Below are 22,823 nucleotides of genomic sequence, written 5' to 3' on the forward strand. Positions count from 1 at the left end.
TAAGAAAAATATTGAGAGTAAAAATGGAAACATGCTAGCACCAGAACTCTGCTGCAGACAACTACAGGACTACTTACACTTATGTTCTTTCATTATATAATGGAAAAAGATTTTTATCTTTTAAGCCATGTAATGTGGCAGTTTTTTAGAAATACAAGCACTTAACGTGGTAAAATGCGTGTCTTTATGTAAGTTCTAGCAAAATACTTTGAGTTTTGCACCTTGCTGTCTTTTCCATCACTTCAGACCTCAGTACTTCACTAGCACTGGCATGATTTGTTATTATTTCAAATTATATCTTCCTCTCATTTCTTAGCATTCACCAAAGATCAGCACCCAGCAGTTATCCGCATTGCTGCAAGATACTTCCCTTTCCACCAGCTATCTCCAAAGGTCTTGGAAACTGGAGGTCATCCTGCTCCAGGCCAGCACCTTTTCCCAGCCCTGCCAGCTGTGCCAGGACCACAGGGCAGTCACCAGCACCCACTGAGCTCAGCTGAGGTGCACTTGGCACAGGGATGAAGGAGGTGGAGCCTCAGAGACTCATTAACTCACACCCATTTCCCCAGCAAAGCTCTTCTGGCACTCTGGAATAACTGGCATTGCTCCTTCCAGCAGGGAAGAATGCACTGAGCTGGTCTGCTGGCTGTGCTCTCCTCGCTGTGCTGTGGAATCTCTGGCCCTCTCCTCAATCACTCCCTGTTTATGTCTTTTTAATGCTGTTGAAACAACTGGAGGGAGCAGGAATCCCCACCAGTTTTTAACATGCAGCGGCAGCTGCGAGTCGAAAGCCAGAAAAATCTAAGAATTCATCATATTTCTAATCCAGCAGAAGCATAAAATAAATAAAGCCTGGAATTACTGAATGTACACAGACAGCATGGACACACTGCAAGCAAACAACGCCAGGAGCGCGGGTGCAATCCCTGTACAGGCCATTCACTGAAGAGCTGGACTCGATGGTCTTCCTGGGTCCCTTCCAACTGGGTCCCTTCCCTTCTCTGATTGTGACCAAAGACAATATTAACATGCAAACATGGTTTCACGCAACCTACTCCTATAAATAATCATCAATGAACAAAGCAAATGGTTTTTCTTGTCATTCCATCCTTACGTGCTGTGGACATTCTCTTTTTTACAAGAGCCCAGCTCTAAACTGTAACAGGAGCCTGACTGGAAGGTCAGAGGTGACAGACCCCTGTTTATAATTAGAATTATTATCTATCAGTCACCCTACAGCTGTATGTCTTTAACACCTTTTTAACTATAGTGCCCAAATGAACAATTTCAATTCATCCACATGGAGTTCGTGCTTCATTTGAGACAAATGGCACACAGGATTGCTTTTTAAATTAAACTCAGTGTTATCACCACACCCAAAATAAAAATGTTCACCCCTAAAATGTGCAACTACAACTCCTAAAGACTATTTTAAGGTTTTCTTTCCCTCACCAAGCTTTGCCACTTTCTAAAGGAAAGTGCAAAGCCCATAGAGCGGTGTTGTTAAAAACAAACTAAGAAACCCCAAAACACCAAAGAGAAAAATGAACAAAAAAAGATGCTGGTAGAGATACGGACTCTCACTGATTTAACTCCAAAAAGAGTCTCCCTTCTGTCATTGCAAAAGAATTGTACTTTAGAATAAAGGAAAATTGCATGTCCCTCTGTTTGCAGACATTCTCCACTGGTTTTGCAAACACAGACGTGTTGAAAAGTTGAAAGGGAGGCTGAGGTATTTTCCACCAGCACCAGTGGGCACAGCCCACTGCTCAGGAGAAAGGATAGGGTAGCAGCTTCACACATACTTCTCTTTTTCCTTTTCCTTCCCTAATTTCCCTTCTTTTATGCACAACATAATATCATCTGGCCTCAACTGCAGTGATTAGACATGGTGATGAACTCAGCCATTCAGCCCAGTTCCCTACAATGGGTGCCAAGACAAAGAAATCACTCCTATTTCTGTTAAAGCAACATTTTCTGTTAAAGGTATTGACTGTCAAGTTTAAATACTATCTCCTGTTTCTAGACTAGATAAGAAAGAGATTTCCACAGACTTAAGTAAAACAGTAAATAAGTAAAAAAAAAAGTATATAAGTAAATAAGATGTCTGGACCATCCTAACTGTCTTGAAGTCAGCACAAACTATTTAAAGCTTGAAAATACTTTCTTTTTTAATAATGCCTCCTTCGGTTGCAACTGAAAGCAACAGTATAATGAGATTGATTAGCCTAGTAATGATTCATTCTGAACTGTAACTAAGTAAATTGTAGAGAACTGGCATGGGTTTGGATTAAATACTTGTGGGTATGCATCATTAAATAAATAGAATTTTTTAGAAAATCGTTTTCCTTGCTTGCTTCCACCTAATCCTTGCATTGGCACTGTTGCCACAGTCACAAATCAGCAGCATCTGTGCAGTCTACCCATGGAACACCTTGGCACGTTCCATTCACTGACTTCTCAACAACCACAAGGAGACCACAGATTTCAACCAGTGCTGCATTTGACCAGCTGACCCTGCAGCCTCTGTGTTCATTTTAACTTTCTTATATGTGTTCTGCACTGTCTTTGAGGCCCTACACATCTCTTTCAAAGCATTTATTTAAAGCAGCCTCTGAAAGTGCATTATCACCCTACAGGCAGGAAATGTGAGTTACCCCAAAGGGAGAGAATGTGCTCTGAGGTACATTAAAATACACAGTGAAATATAAAATTAACAATGTCTTCAGAAAACGGACACCAAAATTATCACCTTTTCCAGGCCTGTTGTATTATGTTTTCAGGTCCAGGATGAACTGAAAGTTGTGATGCAATGAAATCCCAATGTATGTACATCTGGCTGCAGGGCACAGCTGGAAAGAAGAAAAGGGGTACCTCGCAAAAAATGGGTTCCCTTGTTGCTAAGATTAGAGGGTTTTTATCACTGCTGCCTCAATGCAATCATTGTCAGGATACTGTAGTGGATCTCCTTTTCTAGACCCCATGTGATTTTTAACAGTCCAGATAATGGACTGGCTTGATAATTACAGGTCTAAGATTACACTTCATTGCATAAGAGATGATTAAATTTAAAGGACAATCCTGGCAGATATTTCTGTGTCATCATCTTCATACTCTGTTTTTCAAATAACACATCTCAAGGGACATACTAAAGACACATGAAACATGATTCAGTATGTTCTTTTGAATGCAGACAAATGCCAAACTGGCTTTTCCTCTTGTACAGTATAAAAAACTATTTAAAAATTGAGAACATGAGATGCCCTCGGTTACGAATAGATGGTGAAAGCAGCATGTTCTCATTTTCAGTGATGACAGAAAGCACAGTTCAGCAAAAAATGCTTTGTTTCTCCCCACTGGCTTTGAATTTGTGCATTATATTTTTGTAAGCTCTCTTCATCATCTCTAAATCCTTGGCATGGGCATGTGATAGGAAATTACAATATTATAGCGCCTCCAACTATGTGTCATTAAAATTATTCCTCTCTGCTTTGAGGCTCACAGTTAATTCCCCTGCAGATTGGTGTAAGGGCCTCTGAGGTCTGCAGCACATGAAGCTGTGAGCCACAGACCTACCAAGCCTTGCAGTGGGAGTGCAGCAGAGGGGGACCTGTCCTGCCAGAGCTCCAGAAGCTGCAGGCAGGCCCTGAGCTCCCAAAGATAATTGCTCACAACAAGGTCCATTTTTACCTCAAGGTCTCTGACCACCCAGCCATCCTGGCAGTAAACCACTTCAGGGATCCTTTTTAGTTGACACTGTCTGACACTGGATTTTTCCTCTTCTTTCCTGTAAGCCATGTAGAAACACCTGCAAGAGGAAAGCTCCTTGAGGCTTCCACCTCTCATGTGAATGGGACCAAACATATTCTGATCTTCTTTTGTTTATAGATTTAGTTTATCTAGCTAACTTGCCTCCTTTGAGTCTATGTTGGCTCTGTTCTAAGAGCCAAGATGTTCTTTTCAACAGCTAGTATCTTTTTTTTAAGTTTTTTTGTAAATCTTCTGCAGCACCCATCAGCAAGTGCTTCCTTCACACACTGGCAGTTGACCACAACAGTTATTCCAGACTAGTTATTCCAGAACTCCCATTGTGAACACTGTTCCTCCAGAATAAAAAAGGGTCGTGTTTCTTTCATCCCTAAATTGCTTTATTTATGTTGTAAGAAAACATTTCAAACCATCAATTTTTTTTTTCTGGAATATCTACTCTGGCAGAATTCCAAGCACAGTTGTCCCATCAGCATCTAAGGGGGAAGCAAAACAAAGCTCTCCAGGAGTGCAGGTCATATTTTGAATCTATAAATCAGCATACCCTAGTATTAGGGCCTTGAAGAATCTTTGTTTAGTAATTTTGTACTAAAAATTAGCTGTTCTTGTACGGTTGCCATGTGACTCCATGTCTGGTATGGCCCAGCATTCAGCAAATAGCCATGATGGTAAAAATGCACTGGTTTAGCTTATCATTTTCCTAGACACAGAAAAGGGAAGATATCTCGGTTTGTTGAAAGACAAAATGAAAAAAAAAAATATTGCAGAAAGCTTATATTTATTTATAAGCCCTCAAGGACTGTGCCACTAAAAATCTGTGTGTTTTACAAATGCACAAAAGCACAGATATTGCAACCAGCACTGGTAGGAGCACTAAAGGCCGGATGCTCCAGCCAATTCCCCCCTAATTTTGGCTTGGGGCCCGTGTAACTCCTCTGAACTCGACAGGCTTCAGTGTATCTGACATCAGACTCTTCACCCTGGAGGAGCCTACTTGGAGACAAAGAAACAAACCTATTCTTTTCTCAGTTTAGGCCACACGAGTTCAACATGTTTTTCTGTTACCAGCAGTCGAACGTGCCAACCAGCGAGATTTCAATCAGCAAAAGGCTCTGAGGAATCAAATCCACAGGAATTTTCAAGACTGCCTTACCTGTGCAAGCTCCTGGTCTATCATACTTTATCTTTTGCCACACAGAGAGAAATACGTTGTATAAGAAGTCTAAAAGAAATATGCCAGACCTGCACTCTTTGGTGGAAATCAGTGCCCTTCACATGGGACAGGATGCAGAATTGCTGCTCTTGGTTCATCTGCTGCTGGGATCTTTATCAGAGGTGGTTTTTTAGTACATGAAGGATTAGATTCTAAATGGTATAGCAATAAAATAAAATGTTACAGACTAAACTCCATTTCCATCACTCCCGAAAAAATACAGTAATTAAACACCCCTCTAAGATATCAATCAACTAAAGTGGGTTTTTTTAGAAGTTATGTACTTTATTAACTTTTTAAAGTTATTTTTAAAGTTTAAATTTAACTTTTATTAAAGTTATTTAAATTGTAGTTTCCAAGTATTGAGGATAGTGAAGGAAATAATTGTTTACTTTCAGAACAAGTTGAAGTTAGTCACTAAAAAATCATTTTGTTGGGAGTGAAGCTCATTATTTTTCAGAGGCTATGGTAAAATACAGAACACAAAAATCAATACACTCGGCACATCAAAAATACAGAACACAAAATGCAAAATTCTAAAATGTTAGAAATTTCCCATATTCCCTTCTCTCTGGTCTTTTGTCATTAAGATCAACACACCTGGGGTTTATATATTACTGTTAATCTGATAACAATTAACATAACATTATATGCATAGAACCACAGAATGGTCTGGTTGGAAGGGACCTTAAAGGTTATCTTGTTCCAAGCCCCTGCCACGGGCAAGGGACACCTTCCACTAGATCAGGTTGCTCCAAGCCCCATCTGGCCTTGGACAGCGGTGGAACAGCCACAACTTCTCTGGGCAACCTGTGCCAGGGCCTCACCACCCTCACAGGGAAGAATTTCTTCCTAATATCTGACCTAAGCCTGCCCTCTGACAGTTTGAACACCCTACAAGAGATAACAGCACACTGGCTTAATGTCTTTAATAACATTTTGGATCTTCTTACCTTGAACAATAGTCCTAGATTTTATCAAAAAATCATTAATATAGCATTCATAATTTAGGAAAAATAAGAAAACTGTGTGTTTGTTCAGTGTTTTCTGATGTCACTAAAAACAAAGAAGTGCTTTGGGCTCTGTCCTTTTAGCCAGTGTGCTCAAATCCTTAAACAATTCCAGGTTTATATTCAATTTGCAAATCCTGCTTTTGTATCTAAAACACTCATCTGTCTACTCTTCGAAAGAGAAGAATTTGCCAGAATAATTTCTGTAACAGAATTCTTTTCCTCTCAGACAGTTTCAAACAGAGTGGCCCGTCCGTGACGCCAGACTTTCTTTTCCCCAGCCCAACCCAATTAAATTACAAACATTTTTCTTCATCTGATCACAATAGCACTAAGATTTGTTAGTGCCTGTGATGCACAAGCCACAAAAGTCCAGTTTTGCTTGCAGCTGGCCAGTGCCAGTAGTTTTCTTGGAAAAATCTCCAAGCAGCTGAAGTTTACCCGTGTTGTCCGGGTAACAGAACTGCTCAGACCAGTCACCCAGACCTCCCATCCCATTGCAAAGCAGCAGTGTCACATTGCTGATTCATACAGCTGCACTGGGCAAAAATGTCTCCATTAAGGCACCTTTCCAAGGGAATTGATACACTCTGGCAGCTCAGCCAGGCAGGACTTCGACCTGCTCTGACCTGCTCGTAAATCTGCACGCTCACCTCTTTCCCAGGGCTGTTGCATCCAGTGTCATAAATTACACTATCCTTTAGCTACACACGGACCTTCCTGTTTCTTTCCAATGTTGTTCTGAGCCTCTGTGATGATCTCCTGTTTCCTTTTTTAGGTTTCTAACTAAATGCCTATATTATTTTGTTGCTGAACACAGGGCAAATGTATCTGGCAAATCGTAGCCTGCTGCAAGGGAGAGTCTGAAAGGCCACAAGTTTGTGCTCTGTTTCTTTAAATTAGTATAGAAAAATACCAACTGTTGGAAAAATATCTGACATGGTTATCTTTCAAATAATATTTTTTAAAGAAGTGAAAATATTCCCTTTTTATTTAATTATTTTTGAGTCTTTTCATACAACACAGCCCTTTGGATGAATTTGCTCTTTCCTACAAGTGCTCATTCTTGTTTCTCTGTATTTCTCCACAGAATGATAACTATCCAACTGTGGACACAGGAGTGCTAGGCTCTGCTTACAGCTTTCTTCATGTCCCCTGCAGAATGGATACTTAAATCTTGCTAGCCCATAGTTGAACATGAATGAAAAGCATACTGGAGAGGCTAAGTGTTCTTGGCCACAAAAACCTCCAGATGACCTCTCTATATTAAACTGATATTAAAAAGATTTAAGAAATTCTTTCTAGCTTCCAATATGATGGGCTTAGGTCAGGTAGTTGTATGTTGAAGACATGCATAATACTCAAAGTGGACTGAAGATGCCTTGTCTATCAAGATGGAAATACAGATTAATTCGATGCTGGCTTTTTTTCAACTCATAGTGAATTTATATGTGTGAAATAAAGACAAGTAAAACCGGCAAAAAATATTACCAAAAGACATCAGAAGTTTTCTCCAAAGATAGATTTTCTCCTAAGAAAGATGCTTACACTGCCTGTCATGTAATCTTGTGAATTTACTCTTATATGGCTTTTTTCCTTCTCACTGACAGCGAGGGAATGCGAACTTTGAACGGTGCCTGTGAAATGTTCAAAACACTCTCAGATTATTACCATTATTTCAATTTCTTAAACTGTACTAACAGTAATGTTGAGAGGACACACAGCAATTTCAGCAACCCAAATTCAGTTATTCACAATGAGCAAGAGCCACCCTGGAGGCAACACGGTTCCCAAGCTAGAGATTTTCTAATTGCTTATCTCAAGATGATCAGGATCAAAGGGTACAAGGCCCAGGGGCTGGAGGAATTTCCTCCTAAGAGATCACTGAGCTATTTTGCCTGGAAATAGTATTACTTGCCTACAATGCAATGATATATTTCAGGTGCTGTTAGATCTTTTCATTCTTCCTCCTGCTTCCTCCATGACAGATAAACCTTCTAGGGTGAATCATGCATGTAACAAAATGAGTAATTGAAGACAAGAAGCTGAAAATAAATGCTTTTCTTACATTGAGTTCATATGCATTTTGTCGAAAGGGTTAGAAAAGGAGTGCTTGATAACTGAATTACTGTGCTTCCTTACTGAAGTCACTTCCTGATAAGCAGCCAAACTAATTTGCTAAAATGAACGAGAGAGTCACAACTGGTGCAGTATCATTATGACTAAGACAACCTATGTTATTTACTTCTAAACAATACGTACAAGCCAAATAAGAACATTATGAATGTCTTGAAGTATCCAGTTTTCTACACTCAAAGGGGTAAAACCATTTACAAGAAACCACTGTCAAAGATCTTAACACTGCCTTCAACCTTAACCTCTGTTTTCATTTTCTTTCCCAAAGTGAAGCCTTCACCTCAGCAGGTTTGGCAGGTAATAAACCATATTTTCATAAAATATGTTCAAAACACAGACACGCATAAAAAACCCCAAGAAACCACAATTTCCACCTGAAACTCACAATGAAACAAGCAGAAGATTATTCCCACAGAATATAAAAAGAGATTTGAATTATGATATCTATAGACTATAAGGTTAAGTAGCACTGAATATATTTGCAGGACTTTTCAGTATACCTGAAATCAAAGGGAACACACAAACTCCAAACATCTCAAAAAACTTTCCTGAAAGCTTTAACAAAGCCATTCCTGCTGTTATATTGGAAGTAGTTCCCACCCTCAATAAAGTTCTTTCGTGTTCTGTCAATGACCTTTGTAGTCAATGCTTTGTCTTCTGTAAGAAACCAAGCCAGAGGAAGCAGCTTTCTTCTCTTCCACTTTTCTAGTAAGTACATTTTCACTGTTATGACCTTGAATTAAGGTCTGAAATGTTCTGAATTAGAACACTTGGTTGCACTTTAAAAAAGCTCATTCAGTTTAGACCAATGAGCTCGAAAACCTTCCCAAAAATTCTGCTGACCAGAAAGCTTTCTGTTTCTGCCTGTTAGGGTGCTTAGCTACAGAATTAGGGCTGATAATTAACCTAATCCTTAAAAGCTATCAATCCTTTATGGGGCCACCCTTAAATTAATTTTAAAAACTCTGTGCTACTGCAATTTATGGACTCTCAGGTGGAAGTAACAAGATTTCCAAATGTTCTTTACCAAATCTACCACCCTCCTGGCCCTCTCCTGCTGAAGACAGACGTAATGGCCTTTCTGGACTTACTTCAGTCAGGTACAAAGTCTGAGCCTGCACATACAGCTTGAAGCATTTCAAACTTACCTTTGTTGAACAAGGGCCAGAATTTGTAATGAAGTGCTTAAAGAGAGCATCCACATGAGCAGAATGTTCCACAGAGGAGCTGCAACAACAGCAAAATTGTGTTTGAGACAGTGCATCAGCACGTTGTTGCTCAACATGCTTCATTCCCATTGCAACCTAAAATGTTGGAAATCCTCCCTGTGTAAATGTGGTGTTTTGTCAAGGAGAATAAAAACCTTACAGGGGCCTGCCCACAGCATCAGACATAGAAGTCAGGCTGCAGGGAAGACAACTAGAGTTCACTTGTCACTGAAGCCCCCAGCTCAAGCAAATGGTAAAATACCAGTTGTTACACTAATTATTTCCTACTAAGCATTTCCCTGAACTAAAGAGCTGATACTCCAGGAAGGAGCTGGTTCACTAGCAAATTTTAGGCAGAAAAATATTTTTAAACTTAAAATATTCCCTCTATTTGGTACAGTGGAGCTGATATCAAACTCTGCATGGAAATAAACAGAGGCACCAAATCTGGCACCACAAACTGAACTGTGGAAGAGGTAGCAGCATCCAGAGCCAAATTTGTTAAGCCTTATCATAAAATAGCTCTTACTTTTGGTGATTATTTTGGAACATTGACAGGCTACATTTCCAGCTTCTTCTTGGGCTGTATCCTGAACCTGACCAGCTCTGTACTGGAAGCAGGAGGCTTCAAATATAGAAACATCTCTGCCACTAGCACCAGTTTCAGGTTGTCCCAGGCTGGTTCGTACTGGGTGTGTCTCAGTGGTTATGCAGCAGTTTGTGATGGTTGGAGGAATTGTGTCAGTGGAGCTTGAGAGGCGGGATGAGCGTGTTAAGGATGCTGCAAAATAATAAAGCATATTTCAGAGAACATAAGGTGGTGAACAAAACCACCAACAGATTTCATGTACTAACCTCTGTAGAAAATATTTCCTACCTAACCACATTTGGGAGTGTTGGTCATTTCACTGTGTGTGAAACAGTGTGACATTGCCAGTTAGGAAAGAGGATCTAAAAAAAGCCGGCAGTGAAAACCAACATGCTGCATTAATGGCAGTCGAGGTGTATAAGGAATTCTGGAACACTAAAAGTTAAAATACTCTGTAACTAAGTTCATGCTTTAAAGTAGATGAGCGCTTAACATGCACAGCAAAGTGACTTTTCTTAAGCACATAAACTTCTTGCCTAAATTTTAGACCACACTGAGACACCTTCACAAGCCCTGTGAATTTAATTTATTTAGATTTCAAAGTGGAAGATTTAAAAAGATAAAAAGTGCAGACTCTTTATTGTAAATTTTAAATGATTTTTCAGTTCAGTTGAAAGTACAGGGCGTAAATTTCTGTTTGGAGAACGCAATTTAATCTCTGACATCATTGATAGTCCAGTGACCACTCTGTCACTCCGTGTACTATGACTAAGAAAAACGAACCAACCCAACAACTACGCAAACACCAGTGGCAGTTTTCAAAAATACACCTGCCTGCTGCATCTGAATTACTCTGAGACTATTTCTATAAATTCGTTATACACGTGTGCCTGAGTGAAACAATAACTGCAAGGTAATACTGAGTAATAAGTAACAATTACTAAGCATTTCTTCTACTTTCTCCTCTTTCCTTTACCCTCTGGCTTCCTAGGGCAAAAGTTCACAAACACAGGACTGTCCCATCTGTTTGCAAGATGACTGTTACCACTTACGTTGTCAGCAACTTCAGTTTACAAATATTTGGCTGCAGTAAGAGATGATGTGGTTTATTGTTCGCTTTTTTTTTTCACCCAGACTGAACTCTCACACAAAACTGTTGTCAGCTCCACCTCAAGAGTGATAACTGGTGCTTGAATGAGCGGATTTAATATAGTGATTTATTTGTGTTCTGTAATATTCAAAAATCCATAAAGAATCAGGACTAAACACTGTAGCAATCTGGAGAGACACTGCCTTTGCACTGGAGGTGTTTGGAGTTTTATCAGAAAACAAATGGACCCCAAATATCATTCCCTCCAAAAAAAAAAAAATGAAAAAAACAAACCCAAAAAAACCCAAACCAAACCAAACAAACACAAAAACCCCCGACCAAATGTAAAAATAATAAGGAAAATCTCAAAAATTCTACCCAATAATAATTTTTGTTACTGTATTCAAGTTAATAGTAATTAGTTGGGAAAAAGCCTGTAGGTATGTAGCCAAATACACTGAAAATCAGGGCTATTTCAAGGGGTTGGAAAGAAAGAATTGAGAAGGAGGATACTCTCTGCCTGAGGGGCAGAGGAAATGATCCTACCAGAGATATTCTGATATTCTGCCAGCCTTGGGCTAGGGAGGCAAGGCCAGGCAGAGTAACCTGGTCACAGGTTTGTGCAGCCAGGGCCTTGCAATGCCTGCGAACCCCAGGGGTGGGGAACACTCAGGGACTGAATTCCAAGATGGAATATGTTGACATGAGGATACACAAGAACATCCATCATTCCTTTCTTTCACCTTCGGTGGAAACATCATTCGGCGCAGAACTTTTATCACAGTGTTTATAAATACCAGGATGTGTAACATCCCAAAATAGTCTCTTTGGTACGTAATGTCAGGGCAAAAAATAGGTTGCTTTGGAATGTTCAGGAAAGTGTCTTTAAAAAAGGTTTGGATCAAATGTGCTGATCAGCTGATCTTACCCACTGCCACGTGAAAGGCTGTGTCTTTACATTAACCCTGTTGCACTTGGGTGGTGATCCCAAAGGATTTGATTTTAAATATAGGTAGTGCTCAATATGGCATAAAAGACCCAAAATAAGCACGGGCTATTTTTCTGTCAGAGAATGATTAAAAAAAAAGAAAATTACTCATAACTCTGAGCACCAGCTTCAAAACCATGTCCATTGCTATGTCCCACTATGGACAGAATTCCTGAACATTCACAGGCTCGGAGTGACTTTGTGGGAAACTCACCAAGTTATCCAATGTAAAAATAGGGCTTTACGTGCCACATAAAGCTCTCAGCCCATGTTTTGACAAGAGGCAGCAGAGTTTGCTAAATGGACTTTTTAGCAACCGAATTCCGCATTTTCAAAGGCCAAATACTCAGGTGGATTTTTCCCAAGGCATCTGTCTAATTGAACAAAAGTCAAAGTGAATTTTTATTTACTGTCATTCTTAAACAGGAAAATATGTATTTAATATCTTTGCACATTTACCCTGAAACATTTTGATATGCTAGTGTAATGCTGCTCTATCAGCCAATACCTGTATTTTTGAAAGCATCAAACCCAAGGATTTTTGCCTTTTCTTGAGGGCATTCAGGACTGATCTTCCATCATCAGAAAATTCCCAAGTCATTCCTCAGAATTCATTTCAAAGTATGCCTGATGTCAAATACTAAACCAACTGGAAGCCAGCTGCAAAGAAAAAGAGAAGCCAGGAAGGCTGTGAAAAAAACTTGATTTCTAAACTATCATTTCACAACTTGCTTTAAGAGCAGAATTGTTATATTAAAAACATGCACTTCTCAAACATTGCAATTTAACTTTGGGACTCATTTCTCTTTGTCAAAAGTATTTTTGTTTTGTCCAAACTTCGCCTGTTTGCTGAAGAAGAAATTTGTAAGGCCTCAAGATTTTTTTCCAGGAACAAGACAATACTTGTGTTTTTGGAAATTCAAAACTGTCCAACATATTCTCAGGAAAAAGGTTCTTTTCAGTGATTCTCCTGAGTATTCTCCTGCTTTTATTAAGCAATAACTTCCCTAGATGGAATATTTTTTTTCTTCTGATAACAATCAAAGATGAATTTATAATCTTAGTTGATCCAATTAATTAAAATAAATCCAAGAGGAAGAGCAGAGATACAACGAAAGAATTACAGAATCTCATGTACTGTTACCAAGGCTTGTAATCCGTTAATAAATGGGTTAATTTACTGTTTAATTAGTTACCATAGTTGTGGGGAAAATTGGACTCAGATGAGTAACGTGGGTGTTGGGGGAAAATGGTTTCAGATGCTGGGAGAAAAAATGGGGCTTGTTCAGAACAACCCACAGTGGCAAACAAGAGATTTTTGATAGTTGGGCAGGAACTGTGATCTCAAATACACCAAAAAAAATGTACAATGGGTTATTTCTTGTATTGCTCTGTTTTTGCTACCCATTGTCAGACACATTAACGTATTAGAATGGGAAATATGCTAACATGATTACCAAAAAATCTGATAATCAATGAATGAATTTTTAAATTATAAGCACAACGATTTCCTTTGAATCAATCATCAAAAAGACTGGAAATTCTACAAGGAACAAAAATTACACCAGTTAAACTCCTGACATTTTTCACCTTTCATTTAATAAATCATTTTATTTCTTTTTATTATTTTTTTTTCACATTATGAGGTCATTTCCAAACCTTAAAATAACTTGGCGGTTCTACAAATACTTTTCTGTTTTCTTAACGTTTCCTTGTTTACTTATTGCATGCATTAGCTTTTTGAACAGGGTTTTCCCAGCAAATTTGTAAATGCAAGCAGAGTTCTTTAAAGGGAAGGCAAGAAAGGGCCCGTGTCACACACGGGGCAAGCCAGGGGCTCAATTTTGGAACCCTTTATTAAGTACACCCTTAAAAAAATGAATCCTACTGACCCCAGCAACAAAAGTGATTATAAAAGATTATAAAATTGGGTCCAAAACGCTGAAGATCAAAAAAATGTGAACTACTACTAGGATAACAGTAAAAGGTGAAATTCAACCAGATTTAGGGTCATCCATCTTATTATTTATATAGCTATGAAACTTGCATGTTTATGGAATATTGCCAATACATGCATCAAAACCACTTTTTTAAAAAAACACTAATGTACTCGTTTGCTTAAATTCTTTTTTTCTTACTTTTCAGTTCACAATTCATTTATGTTTTTAAACCTTTTCTCTGCAGTCCTGATGTTTACATCAACTTTCACAACAGATTCCTAAGAAAACTTCGGTAAAGCAACTCAGAGACATAAATGCTTCACTCTAAATGCAACCTCTGACTATCTCTGATCACAGAAGACCCAGCCTCCTTAGCAACAACTTCCTACTTTTTCCTGCTATAACTTGCTTAAAACTGTGATTTTCCACTTGTAAAAATACTAACCCTCGAGTAGGTGTAAATTTTGCCTGTTGAAACTGTTTCACTTTGCAAGAATGATTGAAGAGTTTCCATAAATGTAGGAACGCTTCTATTTCCTAATGGAACAGAAAGTGGATCCTAACTCTCCAATAAAGGTTTTGAAAGCTGCTCTGTGTTCCTCAGTCAATCCACTTCACCTTTCTACTCAGTGCAAGATGTTTGGGGAGTGACAAGAGTTTAGGAGCTAAAACTCACCAGCAGAGCTTTGATTTATAAAATTAAGACCAGGAATGCTTGGGAGCCAGAGTGTAATTTATGGAAATCACCAAAAGCTTTACAGCTGGTTTGGGTCACTGTAGCTCCACTGCAGTTATCTGATTACATCAAATTAAGAACTTATTTTAAAAAAACGTGCATTGAAACATCAACACCTTGCAATTCAATCTTTGCCAGTGTAAGAGCATTTACCTGGCTGCTGGGATTTCTTTAGATATTGAACTTTTACAGCAGCAGCTCAATGTCCCACTGCATGAGTTGTGCATATCCCAGGACACTTCTTCATGTCATCTGTAAGAAAAGTTAAGATTTTAAAATTACTGCTAAACTCATAGGAATTTATACACTGCTGAAAACAAGGGAATTGTTAAAAAAGAACTGTGCAGGTTCCTGCACATATTAGGAAGCAGTACATATGAGATGAGTATAACTCAGAACAGCAGATTTTAACCCTGAAGTTTTGACCACCACTGCCATAAATATAGTACTTGCAGACAGTCTTTACTCATTTTTACTATTTTCCGATCATATAAATGAACATAAGGTTTTAGTGAGTAATCCTAAACAACAACAACACCTACTCTTGAATAACAGAGGAAATCTCTGTGAGAAAGAGCTGCTGGGACAAGGAAGAAATTGGACTAACAGCAACTTCATCAAAATACTGCAAACAGATCCCTAATGTATGTTTTAAGTGGATTGTTTCATTGCATTGACATTAAACCCCACTGAAAAATCTCTCACCTCTTCATTATCCTCATGGTGTAAAACCTTTACAGTCATATTTAAAATCCATTTATAATGGCCAAAGTTGTACCCACGCATCTGTACATGGAGTGTTCAGTCAGCAATGCTTGGCTGAGAGTAGTTGATAAACCAGATCTCTAAAAAAACCCAAAACCAGAACAGAGAAAAACAGATTTTTGTATAGGTGACAGGGATTATAGCTTCCTTACGTATCCTGGTATACTAAAAAATCAGTTTATTACCCATAGGCTTGTTACACTTAGACATTAGAGCTAATGACATTAAATGTCACTTTTTCAGTGTTATTTGTTTTGATTGGGGATTTTTTTCTTAAAGACATGAAGAACTATACAATTACAATATTAAACATTGAATTACTTGTATTAGGCAAATATGGACTTCCAAAGCCAGGCTAGAAGCCGGGTTTGCTGAAATTCAGTTATTTTACATCATGCAAACTGTAAACTGAACTCTTTTTCCTGACTTATTACAAAAACAGACCACAAAAGTATGGGGCTTTTCTCTTGTTTTTAAACAAAATCCCAGAGTTCTCTCTGAAAGAGACGACTACACTACTGATTTTGACACACAGAGGTAGAAATCCATTATCAGATCTCACATGTTCACATCACTTAAAATAAGGGCTCCTTCTGCTGAAACATTTCAAAATGAGGAATTCAATTATTTCTGGAAAAGACTGACATAAAATGGCACAAAGCCAAGCCCAGCTAAGTTCAGCTGAACCTCTCTGCATCTAAAAGTTTTTACATGAAAATGGGGACAAAAACCTATTGCTTTACAGTGCTGGGTCACTCTCACACATCTGCTGAAATGGGAATTAGAGGCAAGTGAAAGCAAACTCAGGACTGAACCCAGGGAAAACTTATCTAAATGAATGAGAAGAGAGTGCACAAAGCAAATTTTTGGATGGCAGGTGTCCTAAAGACAAACATGGAAGGTTCCTGAGCTCACCAGCAGCAGAAAGCAGGAATTTTTCTCTTTTGATATAGTGCCCTTGAAATGTTATATCACCTTCATACCCCCTCCCCAAAGCTGTTAAATGCATCTCTGAAAATTAATCTCTCTGTCCCAATTTTAACAATTTACAGCTCTGCTACTTCACGTGGAATAACCACATAAAATGCTACTAAATTAAGAACTTCTTTAATTACCTTATTGCTAGCTGCATGTAAGTAGCATTTAAATTAATGAGAGCTGCATTCATTAAGGACAGCTTAGGGACATGTCTGGGAATACATAATGCACAAACTCCAACCTTTTTTGGAGTGTGAGTAAAGAAGGTTCCACTTTAAATCCCACCTCTGCATATTGTACAATGCACCTTTCTGTGCACTTCCTATGTAATTAAGTAACATATTTCTTCTCTTCTGTGAGTTCCAGTTTGTTCTAAATGTTGTTTGGTTTAATTTTTAATTTTAGATATTTTTTTGTTTTGTTTTGTTGAAAGAGACAGCATGCCAGGCAGGTTTTACCAGGTTTGATATCTCTCAGGCTAAAATCTGCCCAAATCAGCCTCTATCAGGGCTCCAACTCTAATTCCCTACTGAAGAATGTATTTTATAGAGGTAAATTGTAAGAGCATTTCCTTAGGACATAAAACCATGGCTGGTTTGAAAGGATGAGCTTTCTGCAGCACACACTAGGTAATAGTAAAGTCCAAAAAAATGGATTTTTTTCATCTGTATTTTAAACCATTTTACAGGAGATAGATTTATTTTCAGTCCTTCAGGCTCAGGCCACGTGTTTCAGGGGTAAATGTTAACAAGGGCTGCAGAGAAAGAACATCCTGTGCAGTATTTTCTGGTGCTCATTCTCCGAAAAATAAACATCAGTGTCTTCTGACATGATACAGTCACTTTGATTAGGAAGGAGAATCATTCTTAGCAGTGACACACTGAACCTATAAATGATTTATCAGTAGTGAGCTAAAATATTGATTCTTTTAGAAAATACTCTCACTGTGATAAAACACAATTCATTAAGTAAAATATACAGTGTATATTTAATCAAATCCAGGCTGTTAAACAGGTAGCCCTCACTTATTTTTCATGGAAGGAAGAAGGGAAATCTGTTTTTAATGCTCTGCCTGGGGAGTCAGGCAGTCTGGATTCCATTCCCAGCTCAGACCTAAACCATTAGGCAAGTCACTTCATTGCTCTGCTCTCCATCCCACATTCTTAAATGAGATAACAACATTTCTCTTATTATTTGGTCCCTTCAAAATATAAATTCTCCATGGCAGAATCACTTTCTTACTGTATATGTCTAACTCTCCTGTGACTTGAATTTTGTTTGGGTTTTCTAAATGATTCCTCATTTTACAAATAACAATAGAAATACTCATGGTAGCATTAATTTTTTATAGTCTAAGACCCAAAATAAAGTTCCTAAAACTGCCTAATTAAGGAAGAAGTACAGACCCATGCAAAAAGTAAGCAAAGAAAAAGGAGGGAATTCAAAATTAGAGGAAAATTATGCTCTCATCCCTTTCAGTTAAATTAATCCTTTTCAGTTGCAACTTGGCAGTTAGAAGCATCAAAGGGGAGGGGAGTAAATTACTGTAAATTATATTCTGATCCTTCAGAACAATAAGGAAACAAGAGATTTACTTTAAATCTCTTTTTCCAAGTTCTGCACCTGCTCACCCTTTGTTCCTGAGTTTGTTTTGGTTCTTTAGGTGTGTTTTCCTCTTCTGCAGCGAGTTTTGCTTTTGCTCACAATAGATCTCCTTCAGGCCCCTCTTTTTTATCCCTTCATGTTTACACACATTACAAACAAACACAGTCACATTCACTCAAGAACACATTCTCAGAATTGTCTTCCTTATCTGGTTTTCTTCGGAGCATGTCTGCTTTTGCTTCATGTGAACCCTTGTGAGACCTTCCTGCCTGCACTGAGAACTTGTCCATAACCAGGATTGTAGAATCATAGAATCATGGAATCAGCTGGGTTGGAAGGGACCTCCAAGATCATCAAGTCCAACCCTTGATCCAACCCCACCGTGGTTCCCAGCCCATGGCACTGATGCCACATCCAGTCTCATCTTAAAAACCTCCAGGGACGGAGAATCCACCACTTCCCTGGGCAGCCCATTCCAATGGCTGAGCACCCTCTCTGGAAAGAAATTCTTTCTAATATCTAACATAAATCTCACCTGGCAGAGCTTAAGACCCAGCCCTCTTGTCTTGCTGATGGTTGCCTGGGAAAAGAGACCAACCCCCCCCGGCTCCCCCCTCCTGTCAGGGAGTTGCAGAGAGTGAGGAGGTCTCCCCTGAGCCTCCTCTTCTCCAGGCTGAACAGCCCCAGCTCCCTCAGCCTCTCCTCACAGCACCTGTGCTCCAGTCCCTTCCCCAGCCTTGTTGCCCTTCTCTGGACCTGCTCCAGCCCCTCCATGTCCTTCCTGAGCTGAGGGCCCAGAACTGGACACAGCACTCCAGGGGTGGCCTCACCAGTGCTGAGTCCAGGGCAAGAATCACTTCCTTGGACCTGTTGGCCACACTGTTCCTGAGCCAGGCCAGGATCCATTGGCCTTCTTGGCCACCTGGGCACACTCTGGCTCCTGTTCAGCTTCCTGTCAATCCAAACTCCCAGGTCCCTTCCTGCCTGGCTGCTCTCCAGCCACTCTGTCCCAGCCTGTAGCATTTCAGGGGGTTGTTGTGGCCCCATTATGGACTCCTCAGACTTACCATGGATGCACAGGAATCCTGTTTGCTGTCAACATATTTCCATTATGGATCTGCCAGTAGCCTTAAGGAACATCAGACTGAGTGCACTGAAAATACTAGTGGCTTCACAGGCTAACACTCCCAGTGGGAAATCCCATTAAAATTAATGCAAGTCTCAATGAGCATATTTAATTAAATCCTTGTGCAGGGGTTTAGGAGAGATGTATATGCCAGTTTTTTTCACTGTTCCCAGCAAAACCCAAAGCAGTGGGGTAGCACTGTATTCTGGGCCAGATAGGAAGGGGATTTTTTGCCTACAAAGCAGTATTTCCTAACAGGATCCTGTGTTTATCCCTTACTACCCTGGCCTTTCCCTGGGATTTGCAGTTATATATATACACAATATATACACTGTATAGTATATACCCTGTGGTCTCACTGCAAAAATTCAATGACAAAAAAAAATTACAAAAGCCTAAAAACAGCCACACAAAACCCAAACATGATCGTCGCACAAAAGCTGTTGCAGTGTGCTCTCTGTAGCAATAAAATCATTAGTTCCTCTCCCAAAACTTGGAATACAAACACAGAGACACGAAAATATAAAGAGTGTACAACAAACACTAAGAAGAAAAATATGTTTCTGGAAAAAGTATTCACTCTACCTAAAGCAATGAAGAATTTGAAACTAGCACATATATTTCTACATATTCTATATTTTCTAATGAATGGCTGTGCCTCGAGGTAGCTTGGGTGAACTCTAGTAGAGATTCCAAATTTAGTGTCATTTTTTAGCCACGCTGCTCTGGTCTACGTCTCCAGGGGGAGGAAAGGGAGGCATGAAAATGTGGAACTGTTCTTCCAACAGATTAAATCCTGTGCCTACAACCTTTGAATTGCCTTTTCACCTGCCCCACGATTAGATAAAATAAATAAAGAGGGGGAAAATGCCATTTTCGCATAAGTGCATACAACATTTTAAAAATTATAGTAGTGAGAGTGCAGATATTCATGAAATGTGATCTGTTCTACTTAGGGAGTTGCAGACTGTATGTAAAGGTTGCTTTAGTGTGCAGCATCACTCACTTCCAACAATCTCTGACATTTCATTGCAATTTTCAAGGGTAAGTTCATACCCATCACAGGAAAGTGCAGCTTCTTTTTATTTTTTGACAATATTATTTGAATTGAAACCTCGATTATAAATTCCAACTAACTTTCTCAGCCTTCCTATTGAAGTGAAAGGTGTAATTTTCTCTCTATATTGTGTTTTAATGAAAAATTACAGTATATTATTATCAAAACATGTTATGCTATCTTTAAGGCTGTAGAACAAGTAAAATATATTTAATTCAATGGCAGTAAACCACTGTAATATGGAGTTCTGAATGCAACAGATTTCCCTTTTTCTTAGTCACAAGTCAGGCTAAACCTGCTTCCTCTCAAAGTTGTATTTACTTTGAGTAGATTCATTAATATCAGGAATTTCTCCTCAGCTTCCCTGCCATAAATGTTTTGTTAGCCTTGTTTTCTTCCTCATCTTCAACATCACAAACACCTTTGAATTGACACAAATATGCAAATGAAGTTCTAATAAGCCCATGAAAAATTTACATTGCTAATATATAACTTAGAACAATGGAAAAAAGAGATTTTTCTTTAACAAGAGTTCAAAGTAATCCTCTACAGATCAACAGTTTCAAGGGGGAAATATTTCTTCCCTTGTTTTTAGCACAGGCTCTCTACCAGCTTTGGGCAATCTCAAAAAATTGTTCTTTGCCCATAATTTATGCTAAAAGTACTAGTGGAAATTTTTATGTATGAGTTACAGTAATTTTAAAAAGCAGTTTAAGAAGGGCAAGTCATATATTGGGGGTGTGGGTGGAGAAAGGGAGAGAGGATGGAGCAGAGTGTGGAAGAACTTTGCTGGAGAAATAACTTGAAAAATAAGTTTTGATTAGATGGACTCACTGAGTGTTTTAAAAACTCATGCAGTTGAGGTTAACATGAATTTAAGCCCAGCAAATGCTAGAAACGGAGGAATACAAAATCCCAGAAAGTCATTATGAAAAACCCTAATAGAGTACAGCCCATAAACGTGGGGAATTGTTAATAGCACTTCAAGAGGACTCTATAACTGAAATTCCAGGAAAGGAACCGGCAAAAGAGGAAAATAAATCAAAGGCTAAACAAAACCTTTACCTAAAAGAAAAAAATAGAGATTAATCCAGAAGCTGTCAAGGAACTCGGGAGAGCGTAATGTACTGAATGAGGCAATGGCACAAGGAAACAAATGTGGGAAGAGATAAGGAAAGTGATGAGAATGCAATAGGAAAAGCGTCAAAGAATGACATAACTGATGAAGTAAACCAAGAAAACCTGGGCAATGGGATGAGACACATGTCAGCTGTGAGATCATCAGTGGATGCTGCAGATCCTTCACGTATCAAGAAGGAACCTGCCAGAACAAAGGCCCAAAACTTTATAATCAAAAGCAAAGAACATTTCCATGGCTTGGCATCTGAGTGTCAGTTAGTCACATGTATTGTATCTGTTTGACAAAATACCTGAAAAGTGGTGATTCCTTCATTGCAACGTCTCTGCGTTCTGAATAAACTATTAGTTCATTTAAATCAGAAATGCAAAGAGGGAGGGAAATTTTAGCACCCGATTTGGGCTGAAGAGGTGATATTGATGTTTTATAAAGCCGGGAACAAACTAAATAACAATCAAGAACATAATAGTTTCTTTGCTATTCAAAAATACCACGTGGAAAAACTGTATGAAGTCATTCGAATTTCGTCCTGACAAACCAAATACTCACTTTTGCTGCTGAAACCCGAGTGGTTTGTACATTGACACAAGTGACAGATTTTTGTATCCAGCTCCAGAAAACCCACAGTTCAGAGAAGCTTCCTGTTCACTTCCAATGCAGTGCTCACCTAAACACAATTAGGAATCAGAAATTAAATGTTTGTCCTCTAACTTCTGACATTTGATTCAATCATTGGCTTCCCCACGTTGTCTAACACACACTAACATGATCTGAGTCCTGCAAAATACGATTACTGCAACTTCCATTTGCAGTGAAAGAAACAGGGAGGTGAGCAAATATAGAATTTGTATAACAATCAAGTCTCTTCTCCAACCACAGGAGTTCAGATACACATCTCTTCCTTTCAGCTTTAAGAGCAGCTGGCATGCCTCTGCCTCACTTTTTGAGTTAAAAACAAAAAAACCCGTGAAATAAGATGACAGCTGATTGTTACAGCCCACTTACATAAACCTTTCATTCTGTCACTTCTTCAAGAAGTGTAGTTTTTGTAGTAAATTATCCTTACATCTAGAGTCTACTTTGAGAACTTAAATCTCAGGCAAAACTACCACCGTGCTCAGTCCAGCCCTCATACATCCAGATAACATTAAAAGAGAAACAAGTTTAAATACTTTACACTTTCTAAAAATTTCAATATTTTTGCCTTTGAGCTGTGCAGCCTGATGTAGAGATGTGAAGATTTGCTTTGGCCTGTTTTATTTCCAGCAAAATATGTGCATATGCATACCCACAATCCTGTGGAATATGGCTTCAGATTAAGCCTGACATTTTCTCAACTCACACAATAAATACAATGATGTTTTGGTAGTGTTGGCTCTGTTTAAAAAATTAGAAGTAATACCAGACAATTGCAATTCTCTTTAAAGCATGGAGAGTTCCTTAGGACAAAAGAATTATGAATAGTAGACAAAAAAA

The 22,823-nt window shown here is 38.8% G+C and overlaps 1 long non-coding RNA gene across 1 annotated transcript; it reads left to right on the plus strand.

The window, feature by feature from the left end:
* The first annotated feature begins 10,699 nt into the window (after nucleotides 1-10,699).
* LOC135417593 (uncharacterized) lies at nucleotides 10,700-12,790 on the plus strand. The gene is made up of 2 exons (XR_010432121.1): nucleotides 10,700-10,837; nucleotides 12,559-12,790. It is a non-coding gene; the product is annotated as an uncharacterized LOC135417593 (long non-coding RNA).
* Nucleotides 12,791-22,823: the final 10,033 nt, after the last annotated feature.

This window comes from Pseudopipra pipra, chromosome 7 (assembly GCF_036250125.1).
Source record: "Pseudopipra pipra isolate bDixPip1 chromosome 7, bDixPip1.hap1, whole genome shotgun sequence".
Classification (NCBI taxonomy): domain Eukaryota; kingdom Metazoa; phylum Chordata; class Aves; order Passeriformes; family Pipridae; genus Pseudopipra; species Pseudopipra pipra.